This window comes from Ursus americanus, chromosome 20 (assembly GCF_024610735.1).
Source record: "Ursus americanus isolate L20-20 chromosome 20, mUrsAme1.1.p, whole genome shotgun sequence".
NCBI classification, from domain to species: Eukaryota; Metazoa; Chordata; class Mammalia; order Carnivora; family Ursidae; genus Ursus; species Ursus americanus.
In genome coordinates, this window is record NC_142146.1 from 15,663,811 (window position 1) to 15,676,845 (window position 13,035).

The 13,035-nt window shown below is 37.2% G+C and overlaps 1 long non-coding RNA gene across 1 annotated transcript; it reads left to right on the forward strand.

The window, feature by feature from the left end:
* The first annotated feature begins 4,198 nt into the window (after window positions 1-4,198).
* On the forward strand, window positions 4,199-12,510 carry LOC123777678 (uncharacterized). Its single transcript, XR_006775706.2, has 3 exons — window positions 4,199-4,516; window positions 5,845-5,950; window positions 9,954-12,510. It is a non-coding gene; the product is annotated as an uncharacterized LOC123777678 (long non-coding RNA).
* The last annotated feature ends 525 nt before the right edge of the window (window positions 12,511-13,035 follow it).

Genomic DNA, 13,035 nt, shown 5'->3' on the forward strand with positions numbered 1-13,035 from the left:
GGTGGGGTTTGATTAGGAAGGGCATTCAGCAGGTGCAGAATAAAAGCGATAGTAACCTGAATCAAGGTACAGATTTGAGATACATTTAGTAGAGGCTGTCATTGGGACTTTTGGAAATGAGGAATGGGCAGAAGGGTGTGAAGAATCACAGGTGATTCCCAGGGGATAGATAGCACAGTTGTCAGTTAATTTAGGGAGGAAACAAAGGTGATCACCATCAGGAAGTAGGGTGATGTCCCAGCTAATCCTCAAAGATAATAAACTTGATTTTGAACCTATTGAAATTGAGATGTCTATGTGTCTACAATCTAGAGAATCATGGGTCTGGAGTCCACCAGAAAGCTCTGTGCTGGAGAATTGGAAATCTATCAGTAACTACAACCATGCAAATGAACTGAGTTGAGAAGGTGGGAAGCTTAAGGCTATCACCAAGGTTATTAGTATAAGCTTCAGGTGATGAGCTAATTCAATTAGGCCCACTATCTAAAAAATTAATTCCCATCGGCCAAAGATGTAAGGAGTGGCTTATTAGTGGAAACTTCTGTAAGATTACTGTTTCCATGCTGCAGAGGATGGCAAAGTACCAGGAGTAGTTTGCCCTTGGCATCAAGCTCATTCTAATATTAGTACCACTTACTGAGTTTTCATTCTAAAGCAAACAACGCACTCCATAAAAATCATCACAGATTGAAAAAACAAAACAAAACAAAACAAAACTGGACTAAGTGTCAGAGAATTAAGGCCAGAGTCACAATTGAATCTTAAATTTTTTGGTTTTGGTTATTATTATTATTTTTTTTTTTTTTGAGAGAGAGAAAGCTTGCACGCACGCACGCACACATGCCCACAAGGCGGGGAGGGGCAGAGAGAGAGGTAGAGAGAGAATCTTAAGCAGGCGCCACACCCAGCTCAGAGCCCAAGGTGGCGCTCAATCCCGCAACCCTGAGATCATGACTTGAGCCAAAATCAAGAGTGGGACGCTTAACTGACCTAACTGACCGAGACACCCAGGTGCCCCTGTTTTTGTTATTTTAAATGGTAATCATTACTCAAGAACTGCCCTACCCATCACATAACTTTGATTACACCACTCCTCCAATGCATCCTCTCCAAGAAATACTGCCAGAACTTCTGTCTCCTTAATATTGTTACAATTGATACTGTAGGTTGTTATGGTGTATTTGTTACAACTATTTCCTTACCTAAGTAACAGGTATTTATTGTCAACATGTGCAAGGCACTGTGCCAGGTCCTGTAGAAGGCACAAAGAAGTGACAGATTGTCACCCTGAGCAAACTTTCCATGCACTTGAATGTATCAATAGATACTCAGTAAATGTTTATTGAAAGAAGTAGCCATACTCACCTCTGGTGATCAAAATTATTTTCAAATGTTCTACCGAAATGTCAGCTAGTCTGTTAAGTTTTACCCAATGTAGTCCTTTAGCAGATATTAATTGTCCCTTCATCTTTATTATCACATGTCATTTTGGAACTTATATCATGTTTGTGTCTGTGACAGGTATATCTAAATTTAAAAGTGTCAGGGGGCACCTGGGTGGCTCAGTCTGCTAAGTGTCCCACTCTTGATTTTGGCTCAGGTCAGGATCTCAGGGTCGGGAGACTGAGTCCCCCACATCGAGTTCTGACCTGGGTGGAGCCTGCTTGAGATTCTCTGTCTGGCTCTCGCTCTGTCCCTCTCCCTGCTTTCTCTCCCTCTCTCTCCCAAATAAATAAACCTTTAAAAGTGTTAGATCATGTGTTTATGCATACATTTATAGCTTGTACTATCTCACACACACACATGTGCACACACACATTCCACAGTCTTTTAGATCAGGGGTTGACAAACTTTTTCTGTAAAGGGCCAGATAGTAAATATTTTAGTCTTTGTGGTCTATAAAATTTTGGTAGCAATTATTAAACTCTGGCATTGTAGGGTGAAAGAAGCCATAGGCAGTCTGCAGAAGAATGATTATGACTGGGACACCTGGGTGGCTCAGTCAGTTAAGCATCTGCCTTTGGCTCAGGTCATGACCCCCGGGACTGAGTCCAGCATCAGGCCTCCTGCTCAGCAGGGAGTCTGCTTCTCCCTCTGCCTGCCACTTCCCCTGCTTGTGCTCTTTCTCTCTCTCTCTTTGACAAATAAATAAAATCTTCAAAAAAAAAAAAAAATGGGTATGACTGAGTGACAATAAAATTTTATTTGCGAAAATAAGCAGGGAGCTAGAGTTGGCTTAATACAGTTTGCTGAACCCTGTTCTAGACTCTTACCTTTTTTTTTTTTTAAATCTCTGTTCTTTCCCCAACAACTAGCATAATGCTATGAAAATAAGCACTAAAAGGAAAGGCATTGAATCAATTTATATATTTCTTTATATGCTGGTAGAAAACAACCAATCTTGAAATTCCAAGGAAGGAAAAGCTCACTGAGATGGTGAATGTATAAAACAGTGGTATTGATGAGATTGATAGGGAAGAAGAAAAATGTGTTTGAATAGAAAAATTAATATATCAGTATTTTTTTCCAAATGCCTACAGAATATCCAGTTGGAAATATCCTACAGAAACAAAGATGAATAGGTCTAAGTATAAAGTTAGAGAGTTGTAGCTAGAAGCATAAAAGACGGTGTTTCTGAGGACCCAAGTAAAAAAATAAATAAATAATAAATAAAGAGAATCAGAAGGCTAAGAACAAAGACCTGGGGTCAGCTATATGAAAAGTCTATTTTTATGTATGAGACTGCTATGGATTTAATTATTTCCTCCCCAAAATTCGAAATTTTGAAACCCTAATCCGCAACGTGATCATATTTGGAGATGAGGTCCTTGGGAGGTAATTAGGTAGGTGAGGTCAAGAGGTGGGCCCTCATGAAGGTATTAGCGCCTTATAAGAAGAGACACTAGGGAGCTTACTTCCTCTCTCTCTCTCCACCATATAAGGACACAGCAAGGCAACCATCTGAAAGCCAGAAAGAGAAGCCTCCCCAGGGAACTGAATTGGCCTGCACCTTGATCTTGGACTTCCCAGCCTCCAACACTGTGGGAAATAAATTTCCTGTTGTTTTAAGTCACCCAGACTATGATATTTTGTTATGGTAGCCTGAGCAGACTAATGCAGGAACAAAGGAGAAAGCTGGATAGTTAATACTAACTAGCAAATTCCTCTTTAAGAGAATATCACTAATGGAGTATAATTATCATTTTACAAGGGTTCGGCGACCATATCTCACTCCACAGTCCTAAACAAAGAACGAGACCCTTCTAAATTTCTTTGTCCTTTTTCTCCAGTGCTGCCACTAATCCAGTTCACTCTAGAAATAACACTGGCAAATATGGGAAATGTGCTTTAAAGGGTTTAAGTGAAAACATGTAAATTCATATCCTGTGTCTATACATAATATACTGTATATGTGCACACAGATGTTTATATTTTTGTGATTATAAAATAGGTATAATTCACCCAGAGCTGTGCCTAATGGCAGTTTTCTTCATCTCTTCTCTTCCTTTAGACATAATCTCGTGAGCGTGTGCCCAGTAGTCTATGTAGCTTCCAAAGAATGAGGGAACAGTGAATAGGCTCTGAGAACAGCATCAGGGAAAGAGTCAAGTAAACTTGCGGAGAAGCACAGTTTACTTGATGTGTGTGTGTGTCACATACATATACCACATACATACACACGGAGCGAACGACAGAGACTCAGAACAGCCTTACCCTTGCCCATCTCTTGGTGCGTATTATGTAATTCATCACCGCCACCACAACGTGTGAAGTCATCACAGAGGACCCTGGGGCTGGAGCAAGTAAGTTTCAAAAATAAATATCTCCAACCCCAGAACACATGTTCTTCATCATCTTTGCTACATTGCCCTCTACTCGGTGGATAAATCTCAGAAGCAGAAGTCATCAGAAGGGTCCGCCCCCAAACAAAATACTTGAAATAAATGAGAGTGAGAGATAAAAGCAGATTTATGGGAAAGGTCCCTGGAGAGTCGTGTTTCCCTTTGAGGATTTCCTGTGTCGGGGAACAAGCTGCCGTCTGTGATGCAACAGGGACGCCACTGAGAAGCCTGTTGAGGACCCATCATTTTGTAAGAGTTCTTTTGGCCTCTCACTGATCCATTCTTCTTCCCAATCTCCATAATTTCTACTGACATAATGAGGAAGGTCTCTGGCCTGAAGGTCATTCACTCTGCAAGCACACTAATGGCCAATGGAAAGCAAGTCAATGAAAAGCTGCTTCTAGAATATACGCCTCGAGTTGCAGATATTAACACTATCAACAGGAGGGAAGATGGGAGCTCAAATGAGGAGCTTTAACGGAGTAAGCTGCCTCAGAAATAAATTAGCTATTGTTTGGATGTTGGAATAAAACCAACAGGGGAGTTTCAGCGATGTCTCAGTCACTGCGCATGGAGCAGATGGTGTCTCCGTCAGCAAGGAGGGGATTTAGCAGGAAAGAAGCTCTAAGAGAAAGAGGAATTGTCAGATCGTGGAGCAGCCCTGAGACATCCAGGTAAGTGTCTGAGAAATGCCTGGATATTCAGCGCATTACTTTTAAAGTTGCTGCGGTGAGTAGGGAAGATGGATGGGGATTACCTGTATCTCCGTAGTCAGAAACTGCCAATATTGCAAAATGGCTTGCACACTACACCTCAGTAACCCTTTCAGGCAGAAGCCTTGATTTGCTGTGTTGATTTTGAAGATTTGATTTTTCTTTTTTTCTTTGTCTTTGGGATGCCTAAGTAGATACAGCAGATTGGGTTTGGCAGTCGTAAAAGGAAACATATGTGGCCCCATTAAAGAAGCTAATCTCACATTTCCTGTCACATCGGAAGTCCCAACTTTGTAGGATCAAGTCCATAAACTAATATATATTAGTTTATGGACTATATATTCAGTAAATCATGGTTAAGATTAAGCAAGGCATGCACGTTTATTTGTGTAAGTGGCAATGAAACAGTCTTTACATTAAGCGGTGTATTTTTAGTCTAACTGAAAATATCACTAGGTGAGTATCACAGTTTGTGTGTGTGTGTGTGTGTGTGTGTGTGAGTCTGTGTCCAGACATTTTTATTCCCTCTACAACCTTCACACAGAAAAATACGCATTTTTTGTCAATACTTCTAAAACTTTGAACTTCCTTATTCCCCACCCCCATCCCGTCTATACTCCCACCAACAGCTGTGAGCCCAGTCATTCCAATCCATCAACCAGTACTCAGGTTTGGCGTTCACACGTTTTTCTAAATGCATTTCAACTTCATTTTTTTTTTCCAAAGTTAGAACTTTAAGTTATGATTTTACGCAAAGAAACAACAATTTGGAATAATCACCACAGTTGTTATGATGGCTTTTAAGGTCCTACCAGGACCTGAACCTCCCCCACTGATGTCCCTTCCCACTCTCCCCCCTTAATCACCCTGTTCCTTACTGGCCTCCCTGTTGTCTCTTAACACACACTCAGCATACCCCTTCCCCGGAGACTTGGCATTTACTATTCCTTCATTCGGGAAAATCTCTCTTGCCCCCTGCCCCCAAATCCCGTAGCTGTGTTTAAATGCCACTTGCAGAGAGGCTACTCCATCTCTCCTAATAAAATGGCACCAAGTTCATCCCACTCCTCAACATATATCCCCTTATTCTGTGTGGTAAGCAGAATTCTAAGATGGTCTTCAAGATCCCCACCTCCTGGTTTACTTGCCTTACATAGCCCTAGGACTGTGAAAATGGATTTTACTTCTCTGATCAGGTTATGTTATATGGCACAGTTGATTTTACCAAAGGAAGATTAACTGTGTAGGCTTGACCTAATCACATAAGTCTTTTAAATCTGGGTCTACAGGTCCCAGATAAAGGAAGTCAGAGCTTCACAGCAGCAAAGAAATTCTCCTGCTGATCTTTGAAGAAGCAACTGCCATGTTGTGAAGAGGATCACTTGGCAAGAAATGGTAGGTGGCTTCTAGGAGCTGAGGACAGCTTGCTGTTAGATACTAGATTAAAACAGGGATCTTAGTCCTATAAATGGAAGGAGCTGAATTCATTCGATAATCTGAATGGGAGTGGAAGAAGAGCCTACAACTTAGATGTGGTAGCAGCCCTGGAAGACATCTTGATTTCAGCCACGTGAGAGGCTGAGCAGAGAAGCCGGATATGCCATGGTAGACTTCTGACCAAAGGACACTGTGAAATGAATTTGTCTTATTTCAAGCTGCTAGATTGGTGGTGACTTGCTACATAGAAATGGAGGACAAATACTACCTTTTTATTTTCTCCAAAGCATTGATCTCTAACAGACATATTTTATATTTACTTTTTTTTCTTTATTTATTGTCCATCTTCCCTCACCAGACTATAGTCTCCATGACGCCATGGACTTTATCAATTTTGTTCACTGTGGTATCACTACCTCCTAAAACAGTGTCTACAACATAGCAGGCTCTTACTGAATATTTATTGACTGAATGAAATAAACATTGTATCTGAAGAGGATGGATGCTTGCTTCAAAACAAGGCAAAGTAGAACCTAGTGTCTAATGACACTCAGAAAAAGTGGAAGGGTCCCTTCCCAGGAGACTGGCTGTTGTCCCTTTAGCATCACCCCCCTCCTCTCCCACCCTCCTTGGAAATAAGCTGAAGTGGACCCTTCTCAGCAATGAGACTCGCCTATATCTCTAAAGCAGGTGCTAGTAAGCAAATGCAGCATTCACTGAAGGACTCCTAGGAAATCTCAGGAATGAAAAGGAACCCCCAACTGAAATGCAAATCAAAACTATGAGAAGATACTACTTCATACCCATTAAGATGATTACTATCAAAAAAAAAAAAAAAGAACAGAAAATAGCAGGTGTTAATGAGGACATAAAAAAATTGAAAGGCTTGTACACGATTGGTGGGAGTGTAAAATGGTACAGTGCTATGAAAAACAGTATGGTCGTTCCTCAAAAAATTAGAAATAGAATCACCATATGATCCAGCAATTCCACATTTAGGTACATACTCAAAATAACTGAAAGCAGGGTCTCAAAGAAATACGTGCACATCCATGTTCATAGCCGCATGATTCATAATAGCTAAAATGTGGAAGCAGCCCAAGTGTCTACCGACAGATAAGTGAATAAGCAAAACGTGGTTTGTACATACAATGGAAGATGATTCAGCCTTAAAAAGTAAGGGAAGTCTGCCATATGCTACAGCATATATGTATCTTGATGATATTATGTTAAAAGAAATAAGCTAATCACAATAATATGAATATACTTAATACCACTGAACTTAAAGATGGTTAAAATGGTAAATGTTACATGTGTTTTGCCACAGTTTTAAAAAAAAGGAAAAAAAATCCTCTTTAAAGGGGAATATTTTTGAAAAGCCAGCAGCTAAAATGGTGCTTAAAATTAAAAAACAAAAAAACATAAACAAAAAGAACATACAACCAGGGAACCAGTGCAGATAGGGAATTCAAGGCTAAAACCAATAAAAGAGGAAAAATAGATATTTCATATATATCAGGGAATAATCCACCCCAAAGATGAAACCTTAAAAACCTGAAGCAAACAATATAACTAAAATGAATTTTTAAAAGCAAAAAGAAGTAAGATGCAAGGAAAAGTAGGCAAATGTACAGTTAGCACAGGAAATTTAACTTGCTTCTTTCTCGGACAGATCAAATCGGTCAAAAAAATTGTAATGCTATAGACGATTTAAATATAATAAAAAACTAGACTAACAAACGTATATATACACACCATCTATAATAGTTTGCACTCTTAAACTAGAATATACATTTTCTTATAAGTCATAAAATTAATTGACTACAATGGACTATGTCCACACACACACACACACACACACACACACACACACCCTATAAATCATTCCCAGAGACCACAATGGAAAGAAAATGGAAATTAACACAAAAGATCTCACCACTCTCCTCCAAAAATCAAGGAAATTAAATTAAATAAAACAGAATGAAAGAATTAATGAAATAAAAACTATGAATCACATACCCGATAAAAGTAAAGCTTAATGAAAGTCAGTTTCTATAAAGCTCAGTAAAATAGAAAAGGAAAAACAAACTTTTGAAATTAAAATCTTGCAAAAAAAGAAAGAAGGTGGAAAGAAATCAACTTGACCAAAAAAAAAAAAAAAAAAAGGCACAAAGAAGCCATCTTTAGGAAAAGGAGGCAAATAACTATAGATACAGAGAATTATTTGAATAGAAGATAAAAGGAAGGTAAGAAAAGGAAGAAAAGAAAAAAGTATGTTTCACTTTAAGCCAATATATTAAACAGATAGAAATATATATATATGTTATGTATACTATTATTGGCTCACAAAGAAAATGAAAGGAACATAATCTCTACCTTTAAAAGTGTCATTAGTTCCAAATAGACATAGGTGTGGGTTTTGTCAAACTTTTAATAAACATATCATCGATCTTATACACATATAATTATATTCATAGATATACATAATCTTACAAAAGATAGAAGAAGAAAAAAAAAAAACCACCCAAAACATTACATAGGTTGCTTGGATAGGCAGCTCATATCTAACTCACAAACATAAAGTCAAAATTACTAAATTACATACTAACAAATTAACCCAGCTGTATTCTTTCTGTTCTATCTTGAACACATCAAGACAAAATAGGGGTTTCAGAATAACTGAATCTACCTGTTACAATCTATCTACTGCTGCTTACCAACTGTGTGACCCTGGGCAAGTCATATGCCCATTTTGTGCCCCAGTTTCTCCACAAGTAAAATGGTTGTTTGAGAAATGAATGAGATAATTTAAAGCACCTCGAACACTACTGGCGTAAAGAATTCAATGAATATTAGTCTTTTATTCTGTTTGTTACTAGCATTTCATAAAAAGCTGAATGAGAAAAATATGTGGCATTTTTACCAGTGAGAAACGGCAAATTACATAGGAAACATACTTTACTTAACAGTGATATCGACTAGAAAACTAAAAGAAATGCCATATATTATGGCTAAATATTAGAAATGATCTCTTTTCCTTCAGGAACTAGATAAGGATTCTGCTACTTGTCCATTAGTGAATTGGATATGCTAACCAACCCACTAAGACAAGAAAATAAAAGTCACATGTTAAAAAAATAAGTAACTGTCTGTCAAGATAACATGCCTATCTCTATCAGGGTTAACTTTAAATTTACAGATTATATGAAAATAAATAAATAAATAAATAAATAAATAAATAAATAAATAAATAAATAAATAAAATTACAGACATATGGAGAGATTTCAGCAAGGGGGATGGATTCAGAATCAAATTACATAGATTAATAGTTTTCATATATATTGACCATATCTGATTAGAAAACTTAATAAGAAAAGGAATCTATTTACAATACTAAAAAAAGAAAAAAAGTAAGAAAATCCCAAGGAATAAATTCATGAGGAAGTATGCAATGACTTTATAAGATAAAACTAAGATACTTTACTTTCAACAGATCTTAACAAACTGATTATAATAGTCATATGGAAGAGAAAAAAACATAAGAACATTCGAATATTGGAAAAAAAAAAACAATGAGTGGACACTTCTACCAAATGTAACATGATAGTATAAAGGGTGACCAATTTTAAAAACTTCTGTGATATAGGTACAAAAGTAGCTAAAAAAGATTATAGGAACAGACGAATTTGAAAAAGCCTATGTGTGCATGAGAACTGAGATTTTGACAAAGATGGTTTTTCAAATCCTAATGAAAATAATTTAGTATTGAATAATGAGTATAAAGACAATTTTCTATCTTTTTGGTGAAAAAAATTAAAATAGGATTATACTTCACCATTGAAACATACACAGACACCCCTAAAACCTGATGGACTAAAGAACAAAATTTTGTGTGTAAACAGAAAAACCTAAAAAAAAAAATTTTTTTTTTTTTGACGAATTGTCCTCTCTCCTTCCAAGGTAAGAACAATCCTCAGATGTGGCCTGCTAGCGCTCAGCCTCCATGACTCTGAAAATTCTTTTTGAGTTCTGGTCTAAGATGGTGACATAGAAACCACCTTGAATTCACCTCCTGCCGTGGAAACACCACATCTGCAGCTACCCACAGAGCAATTCACCCTGATAGAAACTAGTGAGTGACTCCTACACATTGGACCAACAAGAAAATACCTACACTTAGAGTCTCAGCCCACCCTCAACTACGGGGAGCCACTAAGAACAAAGAAGGGGACTTGAACAAGCACTTAGTAAGTCTAGTTTGGTATGTGAAGCAGATATTGCCATATACTGCAGGGAGGAGTATAAAATGTTACATCCATTTCAGAGAGCAGTTTGGCAGTTTAAATTAAAATTAAAATATTTCATATTCTAGGGCATCAATTCCTTTTCATTATATTTCCATGAGAGAAACAAACCCACAAATGAACAGGAAGATGTACAATAATTCTGACTGCAGAACTATTTTTAATGGCAAAGATTAGATATCATCTAAATGTTAATGAACATGGAAAATTAAATAATTACATTCTACAGCAGACTGTGTTAGCTGCCCATCCATCAGCCAACCCTTTCTTCTTCCTTATAACCAGAACAGCTTTATTTGCAGTGATATGTGAAGTCTGAATGATAGATCATTATGAATCTAAGCTGTGATAACCAACCGGCTCCCCTTTGCTGGACACTCATATTCTCACCCTCCCTTGCCGCTGGTATGGAAGTGACCCAGGGCTGGTGAGTAAGATGCAGTGGGACCTATGCTGAGGGTATGGGCTTCCTGATAAAAGGGAAGCTATTTTGCCCTAGTCCTCTGACTCTTACTTTTTTTTTTTTTTTTGTAAGATTTAAGAATTTTCTGTAGTCTCCGGAAAAAGCTAGAACATATAACTGCAGCCATTAAGGAACCATAAATAAGAGCAGTGGCTTTCTGTAAAAATTTCTAAAGTAGTTCAACACACCTAAGAGCCCAAGAGATGTTTAGCAATGTCTTGCTACATCTAAGATAAAAGTAGTAAACATAATAATATTTGGTTAATGTAGATTTAAAAAAAATTCTTAGCTTATATATGGACTTCCACTGATACACCAGTTCACCTTTTTTATGTAAAACTGAAAAATGTAACTGTCAAGTGTTTGAAGTAAGCCACTTTAAAAGAAATAATAAATTATAAGGATGCAATGTACATAAGACTCTGAATGGGATTTACTTCTATTTAACACATTAAGTATCACTTCCTCAAAGTACTAAGACTCCTAATAGAGCCAAAATAAAAGACATTTTCAGGGATGGGTACAATGCAGAAAATTCAGAAGGTAAACCATATCTAAATGTATGAACAACATGATTGATGCTGGAACAGAATAGAGAACCCAGAAATGGACCCTCAACTCTACAGTCATGTAATCTTCAACAAAGCAGGAAAGAATATCCAATGGAAAAAAGTCTTTTCAACAAATGGTGTTGGGAAAATTGGACAGCCACATGCAGAAGAATGAAACTGGACCATTTCCTTACACCATACACAAAAACAGGCTCAAAATGGATGAAACACCTAAACATGAGACAGGAATCCATCAAAATCCTTGAGGAGAACACAGGCAGTTAACTTCTTCGACCTCAGCCACAGCAACTTCTTGGTAGACACGTCTCCAAAGGCAAGGGAAACAAAGGCAAAAATGAACTATTGGGACTTCATCAAGATAAAAAGCTTTTGCACAGCAAAGGAAACAGTCAACAAAACCAAAAGAGGACAGACAGAATGAGAGAAGATATTTGCAAATGACATATCAGATAAAGGGCTAGAATCCAAAATCTAGAAAGAACTTATCAAACTCAACACCTAAAGAACAAATAATCCAATCAAGAAATGGGCAGAAGGCATGAACAGACATCTCTGCAAAGAAGACTCTTACTCTTTTAAATGCAGTATGAACAGATGCCTAGGGCAGAAGTAAACAAAAAGCATGAGGAAAAAGGCTACATGCAAGGATGGCTAAGAAAGATAAAAAGAATGTGGGTCCCTAGATAATATTGCTGAATTCTCAATCCATTCCTAGGAATACCTACTGTCAGTTTTTCTTATAAGTGAAATATCAGATGTCTACCTTGTCAAAGCCACAGATAGAGGCGTTCTGGTCACTCTTAGGTCTCCATTAAACATACAATGGAACACTATGCAGTACTTCTAAAGGAAATCGTATAAATCTGTATTTACTTATATATTAATTGTTAAAAGCAAGCTATAAAATTATATATATATACACATATATATGCATATATATGTATATATATTGAAAACACTTATGAGTGTGTGTATATACCTGTGTCAACATAAATGCTTAGAAAAAGGTCTTGAAAGCATACACACCAAAGTGATCACTGATACCGGTGGTGTCTGGGGAATGGACCAAGGTGGAGATGAAGGTACGTGTGAGGATCTAGTGGTTGTAATTCGTGAACAACTAAAAGTAAAAAAATAAAAAGTTAAACGAAATAAAGTACTTTAAAATAAAAATAATAAAGAGGTGAAATATGCATTTTATTGATCTCAAACTCCCATCAAAGTGCAGCAAATGGTCATCAACTTGAAATGTCACAGATGCAGAGTGTTTCTGGTATCTATTCATATTTAAAGCATATGGGGAGTGTTGGCTATATATGATATATAATATATCTTCAACTGTCCTATGAAAAATAGATGTATTTGTGGTAAACAAACAAAGATACTGGGAAATGCATGTCCTAACCATTTAGAGATAAATGTGAAACAGATGCTTCCACAACACAAAAGGATTTCTTTCTCTACGGATGTTGCCATGGAAGATCTTATGTTGTCCTCTTGTGTGGCAAGTACATTATGAAAGAGAAGTACAGCTTTGCTTTCATCTGTAAAAACTCTCTCACAAATGGCAACCCACAATATTTTCCAGAATCTACCACCATAAGATAGCAGATGGTGGTGGTACAAATTGCAGAAAATTGTTAAGACATCATATGTTGAATACATTACAACATTTATTCATAAGATTAATAATGGAGCTAGAC